We start from the raw sequence: 15,704 nt of genomic DNA, 5'->3' as shown, positions 1-15,704 counted from the left end.
CCACAAAGCTCACCTCTGAGGGTAATGTACCTGTAAGCTTCTTTCACATTCCCCATCCCGTGCACAGTACAGTATTTTTGCATAGTACGAGCAGTGACATCAGCTCTCACAATGACTCTGATCATCCCAGAGATCAAATTTCAATGACCAGCTGTAAGCAGAGGTAAAAGTAGCTCCAGAACCAAGATGTAACTTGGGCCATTGCAAGGTTTCAGACTGCAGGTTAGATGGGCCAGGTAGAGAAAACTGGGCCTTGGTTTTAAACTAATCAGCCATTCTTCAAAATCAGATTTGGGTTTAAGTCTTTACTTAGCCTATTGCCAGCTGAGTGATGAGGGAGCCCCAGATTACTCTGGCATGAGGAGGGGATACTCCTGTTTTCCTGGGCTGAGGTGAAGGTGAGAAACAGTGGCTGTCAAGGTATAGTTGTAAAATGTTGTTAATTGGGCAATATGCAGGCAGAAGGGTCAGAGAACAGACTACTTCATGTCATGAATCATGTCAAGGCCTTCCAGAGCAGTGCTGTTGCAGAAAGGGGTCAGAGCACCTGCCTACCAGACTTCTGGGAATACAATTCCATCCAGTATCACCCCACTGTTGGCACCAAGCAGACATCCCACCATGCACTGCCCTTCCCCTCTCTTTAGAATGTATCCTAGAGCTGAGTAAGGAAGCAGAGGGGAGAACAGGATGTGTGTGTGAAGGATGTCTCCTCTCTTTTACCCCCTGCAGCCCTGGGCAATGCAGAGGAAGGAGGACTAAGAGGAGGAGGAAGCCACATCTGGTTCGAGTGAGGCTCCCAGCTGGGAGAATAGGGTCCTGGAATGCAACCCTCCTCCTGAGCTGGGAGAAAGGAAAGCTGGGAGTGCTGGCATGGGCCCTGGCCACTTCAGGACAGCAGAGGAAAATGGTTGGGTTTTAGGGAAAGCAAATAAATAGAAGAGTGGATAAGATGATAATAATAAAGAGTCCTCAAAGTGAAGAATGGAGATGGTGTCACACCCAAGACAAACAGAAAATAAACGGTCAGTAGATCTACTTTACAGATGTTTGGCACTGAGTGAAGACAGATTAAAGATGACGGAAGATGCCGAAGTCCACTACGGCTCTGCCAGCAACAGCTGGAGAGCAGGTGGAACGGAAGGCCCTTCATGGCTGAGGGGAGCCACTGCAGAGGCCACTGCAGCCTCAGGCAACTGGGACCAGCACATGATGGTGATGCCTGCATGAATGGGGCCAGGGGAGAAAAGGAAAGAAGCCATCCTCCCTGGACAAGGCTGGGTACCTGGATCTGGACAGACTCTGTGTCCTGTCAGAGGGACCTGGAATTTTCCAGTGCTCAATCTAGGCCTGCTTCTGTGCTGGCTGCTCAACGGCTTACCATCTCTCCCATGGTGATCACTCCACTGGGACTCGGGTCTTCTTCCTTGACATCAGAGCTGATCTTGTCCTGTATCCGTGTGATGGGTGAAGGAGCTCATTGCATAGGCTTTCTGCTCCCTCATTTGCTCATGGTCTGCTTTGTGTGCCAGGCTTACTAGGGGTCACAAAGATAAGGAGGAAACCTTTCTGCCCCTACAGGTTTTAATAATCTAGAATAAAATTAATATTTTTTGTGCATCTATTCCATAATAAGCACTCTGCCATGTCTTCAAATAGTTGTCCTTATGCATGTTTTCACAGGAATGAAACCTGGTCTTTTCCCTCATTGTTCTTACAGATGAAAAGGGACAGGACCTGGGAGATTTGGTGCTTTTTTTTTTTATAGTTCCAAAACCATGGAAGAGAGAACACGAGTATTCAATGCTAAGTTCAGCAGATTCCAAGTCCAGTGCTCTTTCCTGATACCACAATCACAAGATGAAGTAGATTTTGACAACTGCTAAGGAAATCATGTGCTCTTAAAAGACACAAGAAAGTATTTCCATCTTGAAGCCACCCTTGCTCCCTGCCCCTTTAATTAGAACCATACTTCAGCTTTCTGTTCTGTGCCCCAGCAGAGAGGAGCCAGCACACCCCCTCCCCAGCCAGGCCAAGTGCCTGCAGGTGTCTGAGGAATTCTAATGGCTATGGATTGGGGGAGGGTGCACATACGCTCCTCTATAGCATTTGCTTCTTATTAAGCCCTCTTCCCTTCTCTTCTACACCCTCCTGCCCCCTCCAGCAACTTGCAGCTTTCATGAGCCAATTACTATGGCCAGGTTCCTCTGTCCTTCTGAAGTCCACTGACACTGCTAACAAGACACAGATGCAGCAGGGCGGGCCCCTGTTGTCCACTGCCGAGCTGGGGTTTTCTTTGTCCCAAAGGACCATAGGTAAAGAGAAGCAAGGCTAGGTGCTCCAATTTCAGCTTGGCTCCCAGGAGGGTATGTCTTCAAAGGGTGATTAAAGATGGATTTATGAGTGATCTCAGTAGAATCAGCTGACTGATACACTTTACAGTCCTGAGCAGGACAAGGGATCCAAATAAGAAGGTGCAGGTCATGGAAGGTTCCAACCAAATCTTTTACTAAGACAAGGTATCTTAATCGAGGTAACTTAATTCAAAACAAATTGTGTTAAAAACCACCTCAGGCATGTTTAAGTCTCCCCATGTGCTAGACCACAATTCCCAGCTCCTTTTACTCAATTTTGCTCAACTTTCAAGTCTCCAGTTTTTACTGTCTCAGGTAGTACAAGACACAATTAACCTCTCCTTTTGCGTTGATCCCTTAATATACTTGATGTATTTCTTTGAATGCATGTTTCATTCCAGATACATTCTTATATAGCCACCTCAAAACTTTTAGTATGTCTTCAAACTGTGGATGAATTTCTTCCATTAATCCTAAAAAATTGAATATGCTCCTTCCTCGAATCTCTATATTCTTCTGCAACTGTGAATGGAATTTGGCTGCCCTTGATCTATCCATAATCCTCTTTGCTTCTCTTGCATATTTTCTCTCTCCTTGTCTTTCTGTGCTGCATTTTAAGTAATTTCCTTCTGAGCTATTTTTCAGTTTACTAATTCTCTGCTCAGCTTTGTCTAATACACTGACATATTCACTGAATTTTATGTTGATTGCTATTTTTTTACTTTCATAAAGTTTTATCTGGTTTTCTAACACATTCATTGAACACATTTTGAGTGACTATAATTTTTCACTTTTACAAAGTACTATTTATTTATTCTTTCATCCTTTGTTTAGGGTTCCTTTTTCATCTTTTTAAAGAATAGTTATTTTAGTTTCTTTCAGATTATTGTACATTATTAGAATACTAAACTAGTTTGATCTGTTTGCTGACTTTCCCTGATAGTGTATCATTTCCTTGTGTGGTTTGTCTTCTTCTTCTTTTTTTTTTTTTTTTTGTCATTGTTGTTGTTGTTAGGGCAACTTCAAAGGAGACATTTTGCTATAAGAATGCTGTTGTTCTGGGGTGCATTCCTCATAAATATTTTAACATTTCCTTCTCTTGATACTCCACGAGTTTTATGGTCTGGAGTCTATTTTTACATTGATTTCTCTGCGTAGGAATCCCAACAGTGGAAATTCATACACCATAGCCACATGTTTCAGGCCTGGAACTTCTATTTCTCACAGAAGACTTTTCTTCTGAGTCCAGCAGAGACAAACTCAATGGTCACTGTTCTAAGTCTGTAAGTGACCTTTTCCTGGTCTTGGCTTCTCTGAGTATCCCTCATGGGTTGTTGGCTTTTGCAAATGTCTCAGGGTGAGCTGTCTTCTTCTTATCTTCCTGCCCTTACAGTCCCAAGGATCTGGACCACTTTAGTCCAAAGACTCAGGGCACTGTCACCATGACTTCAGCTTGTGGAGCTTACCATTCAATTTGTCTGTCTTTGGTTGTCTACTGGTCACTTCTTTACTGAGCTTTGCATTCTAGTTGATGAGTTTGTGTAAATAGATCAAAAGTCTGCATAATTCATTTTTATTTCTCCCACAATGCGTAGTAGAGTACTGTGTAATCAGGCTCTTTACCTATCTACTCATACAACACATCCTTAGACACCCTTTCATATATGCAGAATCCTGTACTCAGAGACATGAGAGGGAGGGAAGAAGGAAGGGAGAAAAGGCATAGAAGTGAGTACTTGGCCAAACAGTGGCCTCCTTCCTTTTTTCTAAGCCACATTTTCTTTTCCAGGAAGTAGTTGTAGGTCATAAGATTTGGACTAACAACTTCTGGCTTGAACGTAGGTACTTGTGAACTTGGCACACTTGGAAATGTCAGCTCCCCTTTCTCAAACATCGGATTGTATATCTGGAGGCACTGAGTTAACCAGGAACTGTTGCAGTTACCTTTGTGTTGCTGGGACAAACACCTGAACAGCAGCAGCTTATGAGAGGGAAGGGTTTTTCCAGTTTTACAAATTCCAGGGGAAGTTTCATCATGGCAGAAGAAGCCAGCTCACTTCAGCATATATCCACAGCAGAAAGATCACTGCCAGTACCAGCAAACATGAACAGCCAGAGCTCAAGCTGGCTCTCACTCAACATACTTAGTAGGGCTGGACTCAAGATCCATCCCCCGTAACAACCATCCCACCCCCCATCCAGGGCTCTGTCTGCTGGAGACTTAAGTTGCAAGATCAATCCTAATCAGAAATACCTGAGGCTATGGGGCATGCATTGACAACACCACAGGGAGATGGCCACAATCCCCTCCAAGTCAAAAAGCCTTTGGAACTGCAAGGGAAGAATGGAAACTGGATATAGTGAGTCAGGCACTCTCACTCAGGTGTCTGCCATCTTTTTCCACCCCAAATCACTCATTGAAGTTTCTAGCTACCCCTTGTCCTCCTTCTTCTGGAATCCAAGCCTCTCCTTTCTACCCAGCCTTCTACTCCCCTCCCTATAGAAAGAAGCCTTATCTGCTTCCAGCTTTGGAGGCTGTGCTGGAGACCCTGCATCTTAAGAAGCCTCTTGAGCCTGATTCAGAAACAATGAATCAAAACCAGCTGGAAGCTGCCCTCTGACCCAGCTAATGACTTGTTTATTGTCAGAGCAGCAGTGCGTCATATAAGGGAATTTCAAAGTGTCACTAATTGGCAGAGGGCCAGTAAATAGTGCCATATAAATCTGAGGGCTCTTCCATGGGAGCTGAGGATTGTGGAACAGATATGAATGGGGCAAAGGGAAGAGGGGATCAACAGCAATGTACTATGTAGCAAGTGTAGCTCCTTAGCAGCTGCTGCCTCTGCACTGGATTTCTGCTACCCCATGGGACTGGAGTGTCTGTTTCATGATTGCGGAAGAAAGGCAGAGCACTATGATGGCCCTAGTTCCATCTTTGGTGACACTGTAATGATACTCCCAGCCTCACCATATCCTTTGAGAGAAGTGACCTATGGCACTGTATCATAGGAGAAGGTATCCTTGAAAAAGGGACACAGGGTCATGTTGGAGTAGAGCTAATGGATCCTATAGACATAAAGTGTCTATAAACATATGCATTACACAATTCTTACTCCAGTGGGTCTCTTAGGGGCAGAGCTAGGAGGGCCAGGCAAAAAATGCCTGATGGGAACTCCTCTCAGACAACATGAATCATGAGCTCCTACTGGCAGCAGGACTAGAAGATGGTTCAGCCATGGGCGATCAAAGAGGAAAGTGGATACGCCTCCTTTTGCCCATTCCAACTCCTTGCTGTCTGCCTCTGTTCCATCTGGAGTTTCACAGTGACGTAACTTAGAGAAGAGAAAGGAAGAGCAAATGAGAACAAAGGAAAGGCATAATGAAGGCACTCACACAAGAGGTCAGACCATGTATTAGTTACTTTGCTTGCTGCTGTGGCTGAAATACCAGACAAAGAGCAACGTAAGGGAGGAAGGGTTTATTTTGGCTCACAGATTAAGAGGCATGGCAAGCATATAAGGTGGCTGGTCACATCACATCAGCAATTAGGAAGCAGAAGGCCCACAGGAAGTAAGGCTGACCTATAAAACCTCAAGTCTTGCCCCAGGAAGACTCCACTTCTAAAAGGTTCTATAACCTTCCCAAACTGTGCCATCAGCTGAAGACCAAGTGTTCAAACACAGGAGCCTATGGGGGACATTTCATAGTCAAGCCACAACACAGGGGAAGATAGGTAGTCAGCATGGCATGTGGCATTAATCTGCTCAGAAATGTGTGCTTCCTAAAGGTCTCAAGCCCACCCCTTCATGTGACACCTCCAGATACTTTTGCTTTCTGAATCTCCACAGGTAGGACCAGAACATGAACCCACTGCCTAGAAGCCTTGCTGGAGAGAGATGGGATATACATCCAGAATGGACCTCTGGCACCACAGAGAAATTCTAGCACAGTCTAGTGATCTCTCACAGCTAGGGTCCATTATGGCTTATGCCCATTTTATACATGGGAAATTGGGGTTCAAAGAAGCAGGGTATGTCAGGGTCTCTCTAGGGGAGTTTGAGGCCTACAAGCCTCACTCACTCATTGGTTTTAATAGAGAACATGTGCTGTTCTGGGTGCTTGGGTAGGGCCTCTAGAAGTTTCCAATTCAGGTGAACTGTGGTTTCAGTCTTCCAGAGGCTTCAAAGTTAGATGTAGCATCAGATGAGGATAACATGAAGCACGCTAAAGAGGAATGACCAAAAATTATGTGGGATGATAGTGAGGCAAGTTCTGATTTGCTAGGAATGAGGAAGAGTTCACAAAGGTGTGGGAAGCAAGAGGAGAAACTTTGAGGAAAATATAGGTATTTTTTTGAGACAAGGTATTTCTATGTAGCCCAGGCTGGCCTCAGACTCTCCATCCTCCTGTCTTTGTCTCCTGAGTGCTGGGATTACAGAGAACCACTATGCCCAGCAGGAGGACAAGTGAGAAATGCCTGCTGGAAAGGCATTCCCAGCCTGAGGACTCCCTGGCCTAGGTGGCCTCGGCAGCACAGGCTGCATCTTCCTGCCATGCTTACAGCGCACAGATGTTGAGGACCTGTGTCTGAGCCCCAGGAGAGTCATCTAGGCAGAAAGTAGCACATGAGGAAAATTACTTCAAACATATGACTCCCCCCTGGCCTCAAGCTCTACACCCCCACATCTCTAGACCTTTCTTTTCTCACAAGTAGCCTTTTTCCCAAGTCTGCTAGCCGAACGCCTGACATTGCTAGAACAAGGAATACTCAGAGGAGTTTTTAGATCTTTGCATGTCTACTTTGCTATTTTTCTAGCATCTAAATTTTTGATTTTATTAATTATTTTTGGTTGTCAGATAATACTTTGTTGAATACCTGGGTGTCACCACGGTTGATGTCATGATAGTGGGGACCTCAATATTCCAGCTCACAAGCTGTGTGTGGTCTCATTTCTCTTTAATGATTCCAGAAAGTTATCTGGCTGAAATCTGGTTTCCATATCTGTTGGATAATGTTGACAATGACACCAAGTGTTATTTCTACTGTGTGTGATAATTTCCTGTTTTCCATGATGAGAACAGACACAGAAGGTACAACCTCAACTTGGACCTGCCTATTCTGAATCCTCAGTGTCACTGCCATCCTCAGACTCTTCCAGTCACTGGTTGCTTTGGTAATGTCACCATCAACCTGTTTTGGAGGCAAACCCAGGTCCTATCTCGTGGCCAGGACAGATGTGACACCAACCTTATCCTTCATGCAGCTCAGACATACACATGACATTGATCTCACTGCGTTCAACATGGTGGACACAGATGCTCTCAAATGAGCCCAGATTCAGGATGACTGAAAAAGTTGGACCTTGGCCTTCTCCCAACTAAAAGCCAAAAGAGATTTTGCTAATTAAAAATCTAATTGAAAGCCAGGCATGGTGGTGCACACCTTTAATCCCAACAGTCCAGAGGCAGAGGTAGGAGGATGACTGTGAGTTTGAGGACACCCTGAGACTACATAGTGAATTCCAGAAGAGCCTGAGCTAGAGTGAGACCCTACCTCAAAAAACAACAACAACAACAAAAAGTTTACACAGGCATAGGAGCTGGCACCAAGAACAGTCTATATCCAGTCTCTCACTCATGTCAGGGAAAAATCTTCGTGCAAAGAACATCCCAAGTTTCTTCATGAGGATTTTGGAATCAACTCTGAGTTTGCACTGAATTTGAGGGAGGGAGATTGCTGCACCAGAAAATAGAACTGTGCACACCCAGAAATACCTCCAGGCAACCTGAGTTTCCAGCTCTCCTATTGGCAGATGTCATGAGAAGGGAATCGCTGTGTATGAAAAGCCAGAGCCATCTTCCAGGGAGGCTTACCATCCTGGGACTGATTCATCAGTAGTGCCACCATTATGCGCTGAAAAGACCTGTACAACCCTCATACCCATAGCCACCTTTTGCTAGCAACCACAGGGAGCCAGGGCCAGGTGTCTACAAGAGCAGTGTTTTCCAGCAGCCTGCAGTGGGTTATGCACAGATAGGCTCCCATGGGGGAGCTTGGCCATCATGCCAAGCAGAGATGATTGCTCTAATAAGGACAGAGGTGGCCAGCACAGCCCTGTCTTAGCACCAACTCTTGGGTTAATAAGACTTCCCCAAGAGAAAGTGCCTCTTGGGAGAGTAGAGGTGGGGCCTCCAGACAGCAGCACAGCTGTGAGCAGGCAATCTCCCAGGCTGTTTATTAGGAGACAAAGAAAGAACTTTGCTCCCTGCACTGAGGTCAAACTCAAGGTATCCCGGGGAATGACAGGGGAATTTATGAAGTGAGGAGGCTGCCAATTTGACAAGCTGTCAGCTGGCCCTTGCCCCAACCCTGCTACCTCAACCTCCCTCTTCCCAAAGTCAAGCATTCAACCTGGTGGAGCAGGATTCTCCAGACCACTTAAGGAGCTTCTGAGGAATGATGCGCACGCAGCCAAAACCCAGATCATAGAACTGGCTGGACAGACAGAAGATAGAGGCAGCTACTTCCAGTAGTCCCAAATCACCTACCACACATCCTCAACTCAAGTCCAAGTCAGACACATTGCAGTTGTACAAGACCAGACACCCTGAGGGAAGGGACTAGGCTCTGGTACACTGTGGCAGGCTTTGTCTCCAAATACAGCTGGGTCCCGGTTTTCTGACCAGGAGGCAGGAACTAGCAGGTGTTTCCCTCCTTAAGATCCTTGGCTGTATAAGGAGGGAGGAATGTAGAGCTTATATAGAATGGAGTGGACTTTCTGGGACTCTGAGTAGGAAGGAATCTAAGCACTGCATTTCTGGGACACTGGAGAAACATGTAGGAGGAGACATTACATTCAGGAGTGTGAATTCAGATAGCTATATAAGTGGCAGTGTTTCCATAGAAATTACTTTTATGAAAGGTATGTATGAGCATAAATATTTGGGTGTGTGTGTGTGTGTGTGTGTGTGTGTGTGTGTGTGTAGTGAGAGAGTTTGAGCAAGCTGTGTGAGTGGCTGAGTATATGTGATGTGTGAGTGGGTGACTCTGAGCGATCAGGGTAGGGCACAGGATGTCAGCCCGTGTGTCAATATGTACTTTGCCTGCATATTCCATCACATCACATTCCTCCACCGCCCCTCCCCCCCCCATGTATCCCATACTCACAGGAACTGGGTCATTTTAGAAGGTAGAAACACAACTCTAGTTGGCTCCCACCTGGAGCCTGTGCCCCACTCCCTCCTCCAGGTACACAGTTGGAAAGATGCTGACACCTACCTCCCCACCTCCAGCCCCTCTCAAACCTCCAGGAGCTCCTTCGCCCTCAGCCTGACCTCACAGTACAGAGCCTGGCCCCAGCCCCCAACAGGGTGACTAAAGCTGCTGCCAGAAACTATCCATCAGGCCCAGCATGGCCTCCCCTCCCCCCAGTGTAGGACCAGTAAATGTCTGGGTTCACAGAAAGGGACCCCCAGGGTCTATCTGCCGCCACTCCCTTGTGGCAGACCCTTCTGCATGACAGCTCCTGAAGAGGAAAGTGATGCTCCTCCTCCCCGCCCTGCCCCTCCCACCTAGTGACCTGCCAGGATCCAAGGAGATGGGAGCTGAGGGTGAAAGATGAAAAATGCCTGGCTATTGAATGAGACACAATAAGGGGTCAATTTGCATGTTGTTTACATAACCACTCAATGCAAGGATTGGAAGACTACTCCATCCCGCTGAAGCTTTCCTCAATGGCCCAATTCCTCCTGCCCTCTCCCCATCTTCCTCAGGTCTTGCTTCAGCCCAGAGAGGGCAGGCTTCTACCGCTGTGCAGCAGCAGCCATGGCACCTCCGCCCATGACCTGTGGCCTCTGCCCTCCTTGAAGAGTTTTTACAGCACCCTGAGAAAGGCCAAATCGCAGCCTGCTGGCCTCCAGGTCCTGCCCCTAGACCTGCTATGTTTGTGCAGAAGCCCAGAAGACCTAACGAGAGGCCCTGTGGCTACAGCAGACTGTGTTTGGACTCTGATGGGGGGGGGGGGGTAGAGGAGGGCCGTGGAGCAGGTCTGGAGAGGGGAGGGGAGAGTGGCAGGACGCCTAATGCTTGGGGCCTGGTGGTAACTGCTCACACATGAGTTTTCTCCCCACACTGCTCTCCACTCCCAGTCTGTGGGCCCCTGAGTCAGAAGCTTCCAGGACAGTAACAAGCTTTAGTTTATATACAGCCAGCTGCATTTTTCTACTACTGTTTGCACAAAAGAGCCCTCCCAGCATCCTCCCTGCTAGAATGGCCTCAGCAGTGGGTTCAAGCTGGGCTCCTGTGAGAGCTGAAAAGGCAGAGTCTATACAAATAGTGCATCACAGGTGGGCCCAGACCTTCTAAGTCGATCACTCAGTCCCCTGCTGGGTGCCCCCACTCCTCTGGACTGCGGATTCTACTCTCCCCAGTACCCTCATCACACCCCACTATAAACACAGGGGAACACAGAGCTTGAGAAGTGCCAGGCCAGAGAGAGTGGGCCACTGGCAGGTGATGTCTTCTAGGGCCTTAGCAAGCAAGGGTGACACACTGAAACTAAGCATGGTTCTGCCCCTTACATGCCCTGCTTTAGCCACTACCCCAGCCCTGCTTTCAGGGAGCCTCTGCCAAGATGTGGGCGCTGATAAAGGACAGCCGCTTTGGGGCCTTCCCCAGAGAAGAGTAGCCTATGGGAGGGAGAGGGTGTGGAGGACAGGAGCTGGGCCCAGATAATTCTGAAAGGAACCATACCATACCATCTAGCTATGACTTGGCTCAGGCCAAGAAGGAAAATCCCAGCCCTGGAGCTGATGTAGGATGTGCTAAGTACCCTGCTCTGGTCACTCTGTTGCTACAAGGTCCAAAGATGGCCTGGAAAAAGAAGGTACCTCCTAAGCACAACAGGGCTAAGAAGCCAGAGGAAGTGGTGATCCTGCTTCTTCCATATGCTCTCACCCACATTGCTTTAACTTCTCCTCTTACAATCAGAATAAAGAAGGCCATTCTCTAAGCATGTAAATCCACATGAAGCAGTGTGATTGGGCTGGCACACAGTAGGTGCTTAATAACAGCAATTGTTGAGGTCTCAGTAAAGAGTAGGCTGGACGTGAGAGGGTAGTTAGGGGGAGAGGAGAGGCCTGAGGTAGACAGTCTATGCACAATGCTGCAACTAACCAGGGTATCTTTATGGCCCTTTTCATGATCTTCAGAAACCGAAAGCCAAAGGAGTCCATTCCTCACCTCTGCCTCAGCTCCTACCACTATCCCTCATCACCTTCATTCTGCTTTTTACTCATAGGGGAAACCTGGGTTTTGGAGACAAACAAACTTGGGTTAAAACCCAGTTCAGCCTGGTGTCAGCCATGTAGCCTTCCATAGCAAATTCATGTGCCCAGTTGTCCTGAGCTATAAAATCCCCAGCCTATAGCACCTCTTTTACCTGAAGGGACAGAGTGGCTTTACCCACTCTGGGTGACTCAGAACAAGACAAGCAGACTGGAGCCTCCATGAATTCTCAGATGGAAAGTAAGCGTAATCAGGCATGGTGGTACACCACGTAGTCAGTCCTAGCACTTGAGAGGAAGACGCAGGAGGATGATTTGCTCAGACCTACATAGGAAGATTCTGTTCAAGAACTGAGAGATAGGGGCTGGAGAGATGGCCTAGCAGTTAAGGTGTGTGCCTACGAAGCCTAAGAACCCATATTCAATTCTCCAGGTCCCATGTATACCAGATACACATGGTGGCACATGCGTCTGGAGTTTGTTTGCAGTGGCTAGAGGCCCTGGTGTACTCATTCTCTCTCTCTCCCTCTCTCTAATAAAAATAAATAAATAAAATCTTTTTAAAAAGGAACCAAGAGAGAAAGAGAGAGAGAGAGAGAGAGAAAACAGTAATACCCAGGAGGCCTCAGGGTGATGTACAGGAACATAAGACACTAAGAGTGCTTTAGATTTTATCTAAGGAAGCAGGGACCCAGGAATCCCTTACTCGTTCTCTTAAGAATGGGCCAGGCCCCTACCTCAAAGAGAGTGGAGGTGCAGGTGACTCACAGGAATGGCATCTGATGCTTTCAGAGAGAGATTGATGGCTCTCTCAGGCTTCAGTAAAATCACATACCCACAAGGCCAGCTTAGCCATCTGGCAGCAGGTGGGCTGGGCAACCACTGATTATCCTGAGGACAGCATTCTCCCACAAGCCCAGAGGCACACAGTTGGCCAAGGGTCTTCCACAGAGGTCCTTATCACCAAGTACCCATGGACAGATCTGCACACATACACATAGTACTTACACTGTGTACTGCTGTCCGTGGCTACAGGCTGCCTCCCACTGTTGAGATCCAGGCAGAATCTCAGAATGCAAAATCAGTGGTCTAAGGGTGGGACCAGGCCTCTAAGGTCTTTGCCCTAACCCTTTCCCTGCAAAAAGATTGGAAGCAGGGAGGAGCAGCCCCGAGTGAGAAAACAAACTTCAGACTCATTATCCCCAGTGGACTTCTGCTTCCTGCACAATGAGAGGTCTCTAATCCGGAATGAAAAGCAAACAGAAGCTCTCCTCTTGTCTACACATCCACATACTCCTTCCCCTAATCAGGTCCTTGGGCCCTGGATCCTACTTTCAAACAAATATTCAATTAAAATTTCCCAGAGAGCCCAGTAATTGCTTCCCTCAGACAGCATGAGAGCCCGAGAGGTATAGCCACATCTGGTGAGAGATCAGCAGACAGACAGGGAGAGAGTACAGAAGGGTATCCTCAAGAACGAGAAAGCACTCCTTGAAAGCTCTGTGGCCGCTAACCCTGGCTTTCTCAGAATCAGCCTGGACAATAAATGAATTTTCAAATTCAGACTGTGGACTTGCCAGAACCTGTTTGTCCTTGTTACAGCAATCTCCTCTAGTCAGCAACCCAAGTCCTGTCAGCCTGAAGCCAGCATCCTTTCCCAGGCATTGCCCTATGTAAGTCAAAACACTATAGTCCAGTTTGGCCAGCAAACTCTGTTAGTACCTCTTCAACTTCAACACGAAGTGCTGTTAGGAATGCCCTCTTCTCTTCCTACAGCTGTTTATCAGAGCAGCCTGAAAAGCAGAGGTACTCTCCTGTTCTGGGAGGGTCTGAGTGCCACCAGTCCACAAGGCTCCCAGTGCCCTCCTGTTTATCCCCACTCCATCGCTTCCAATCAAGGGAGGAGAATGAAGCTATCTGGGCTCCAGGGATAGCTCTAAGGAAGAAGAAACTGTTCCTCATTCAATCCCCAGAGGTCATTTGCTCCATCAGAAACTTTCTCCTACTAATCCTGAGGCTGCCTAGACTCCAACCACTGGTAAGTAGGAAGAAGATATAAGGGAAGAATGGAGGTTAGCCGTCCATGCCTCCTTCCCTTGGTTCCATCTTAAGAAGTCAGTTTACAAACCAGAGAAGAGACTAAAGCAAAAAGCCAGCTGTCCCTCCTAATTGCAAGCCCAAGGCTGTCTGGCAGATCTGTCTGACAGTGTGGGCAGACTTCTTTAGCACTAGAGGTGACCTGTGACCCTTAATGGATGACAAGCTTAACTAGATGTGAGAGGAGGGGCCTAGAACTCCCTCAGTGCAGCTCCCCCCTGGAGAACTGGCTGGAGTTAGTGGGGTACCCAGGGAGGGGCATCGTAAGGAATAGAAGGGACTGGAGAAATGGCTTAGTGGTTAAGGCACTTGGCTGTGAAGCCTAAGGACCCAGGTTTGATTCCCCAGAACCCACACAAGCCAGGTGCACATTGTGACACATGCATCTGGAGTTCATTTGCAGTGGCTAGAGGCTCTGATGCATCCATTCTCTTCCTCTCTGTCTCTCATAAATAAATAAAATATATTTTTAAAAAAGGAAAATAAAAAGGAACAGAAGGATCTGGGTGTTGGAGTATCCACTTAAAAAAGGTAATTGGGGGGCTGGAGAGATGGCTTAGCGGTTAAGCGCTTGCCTGTGAAGCCTAAGGACCCCGGTTCGAGGCTCGGTTCCCCAGGTCCCACGTTAGCCAGATGCACAAGGGGGCGCACGCGTCTGGAGTTCCTTTGCAGAGGCTGGAAGCCCTGGCACGCCCATTCTCTCTCTCTCTCTCTCCATCTGTCTTTCTCTCTGTGTCTGTCGCTCTCAAATAAATAAATAAATAAATAAAAATTAAAAAAAAAAAAAGGTAATTGGGGGACTGGAGAGATAGCTTAGCGGTTAAGGCACTTGCCTGCAAAGCCAAAGAATCCAGATTATACTCTCTAGGCCCCTCATAAGCCAGATACACAAGGGGGCACATGTGTTTGGACTACGTTTGCAGTGGTTAGAGGCCTTGTTACAACCATTCTCTCTCTCTCTCTCTGTCTCTCTCACTCTTTCTCTGCCTCTTCCTCTCTCTCTCAAATAAATAAAAATAAAGTTAAAAAGGGTAATAGGGGGCTGGAGAGATGACTTAGCAGTTAAGGTGCTTGCCTGTCAAGCCCAAGGACCCAGGTTTGATTCTCCAGATCCCATGCCAGATGCACAAGGTAGCACATGTGTCTGGAGTTCATTTGCAGTGTCTAGATGCCCTGGCATGCCCATTCTGTCTGTCTCTCCCCGCCCCCCGTCTCAAATAAAAATAAATAAATAAAATTTTTAAAAAATATAATTGGGGGCTGGAGAGATGGCTTAGCGGTTAAGCGCTTGCCTGTGAAGCCTAAGGACCCTGGTTCGAGGCTCGGTTCCCCAGGTCCCACGTTAGCCAGATGCACAAGGGGGTGCACGCATCTGGAGTTCGTTTGCAGAGGCTGGAAGCCCTGGCGCACCCACTCCCTCTCTCTCCCTCTATCTGTCTTTCTCTCTGCGTCTGTTGCTCTCAAATAAATAAATAAATAAATAAATACACATACATACATATAATGGGGGCTGGAGAGAAGGCCTAGTGGTAAAGCCTAAGCACGCAGGTTCAATTCCCCAGGACCCATGTAAGCCAGATGCACAGGGTGGTGCATATGTCTGGAGTTCATTTGCAGTGGCTGGAAGCCCTGGTGCACCCATTCCCTCTATCTGTCTCTTTCTCTCTCTCTCTCTCTCGCAAATAAATAAATAAATAAATATTTTTTTTTAAAGGTAACTGACTATAGTAATGTGCAGCTGAATGTCTCTTGGTTTTCCTTCTCATCTAATGCCACAGTTTGGGCCCATGGATGGTTGGGAGTACTTCAAAACCTCATCTATCAGACCTTACCCTAAATGCTAGACTAGCACCTTTGCCCCTGCCCCACCCAGGTTTCAGAAGGACTTGGATCTATTATAAGCTAGAGATTCTCATCTTTAACACAGCAAGCAGGGGTAAGGCCCAGGCCAGTCGAGCCCAGGCCACC

Source organism: Jaculus jaculus, chromosome 3, assembly GCF_020740685.1.
Source record: "Jaculus jaculus isolate mJacJac1 chromosome 3, mJacJac1.mat.Y.cur, whole genome shotgun sequence".
Taxonomy (NCBI): Eukaryota; Metazoa; Chordata; class Mammalia; order Rodentia; family Dipodidae; genus Jaculus; species Jaculus jaculus.
The sequence above is the reverse complement of the archived record's forward strand: the minus strand, read 5'-3'. Positions refer to the sequence as shown.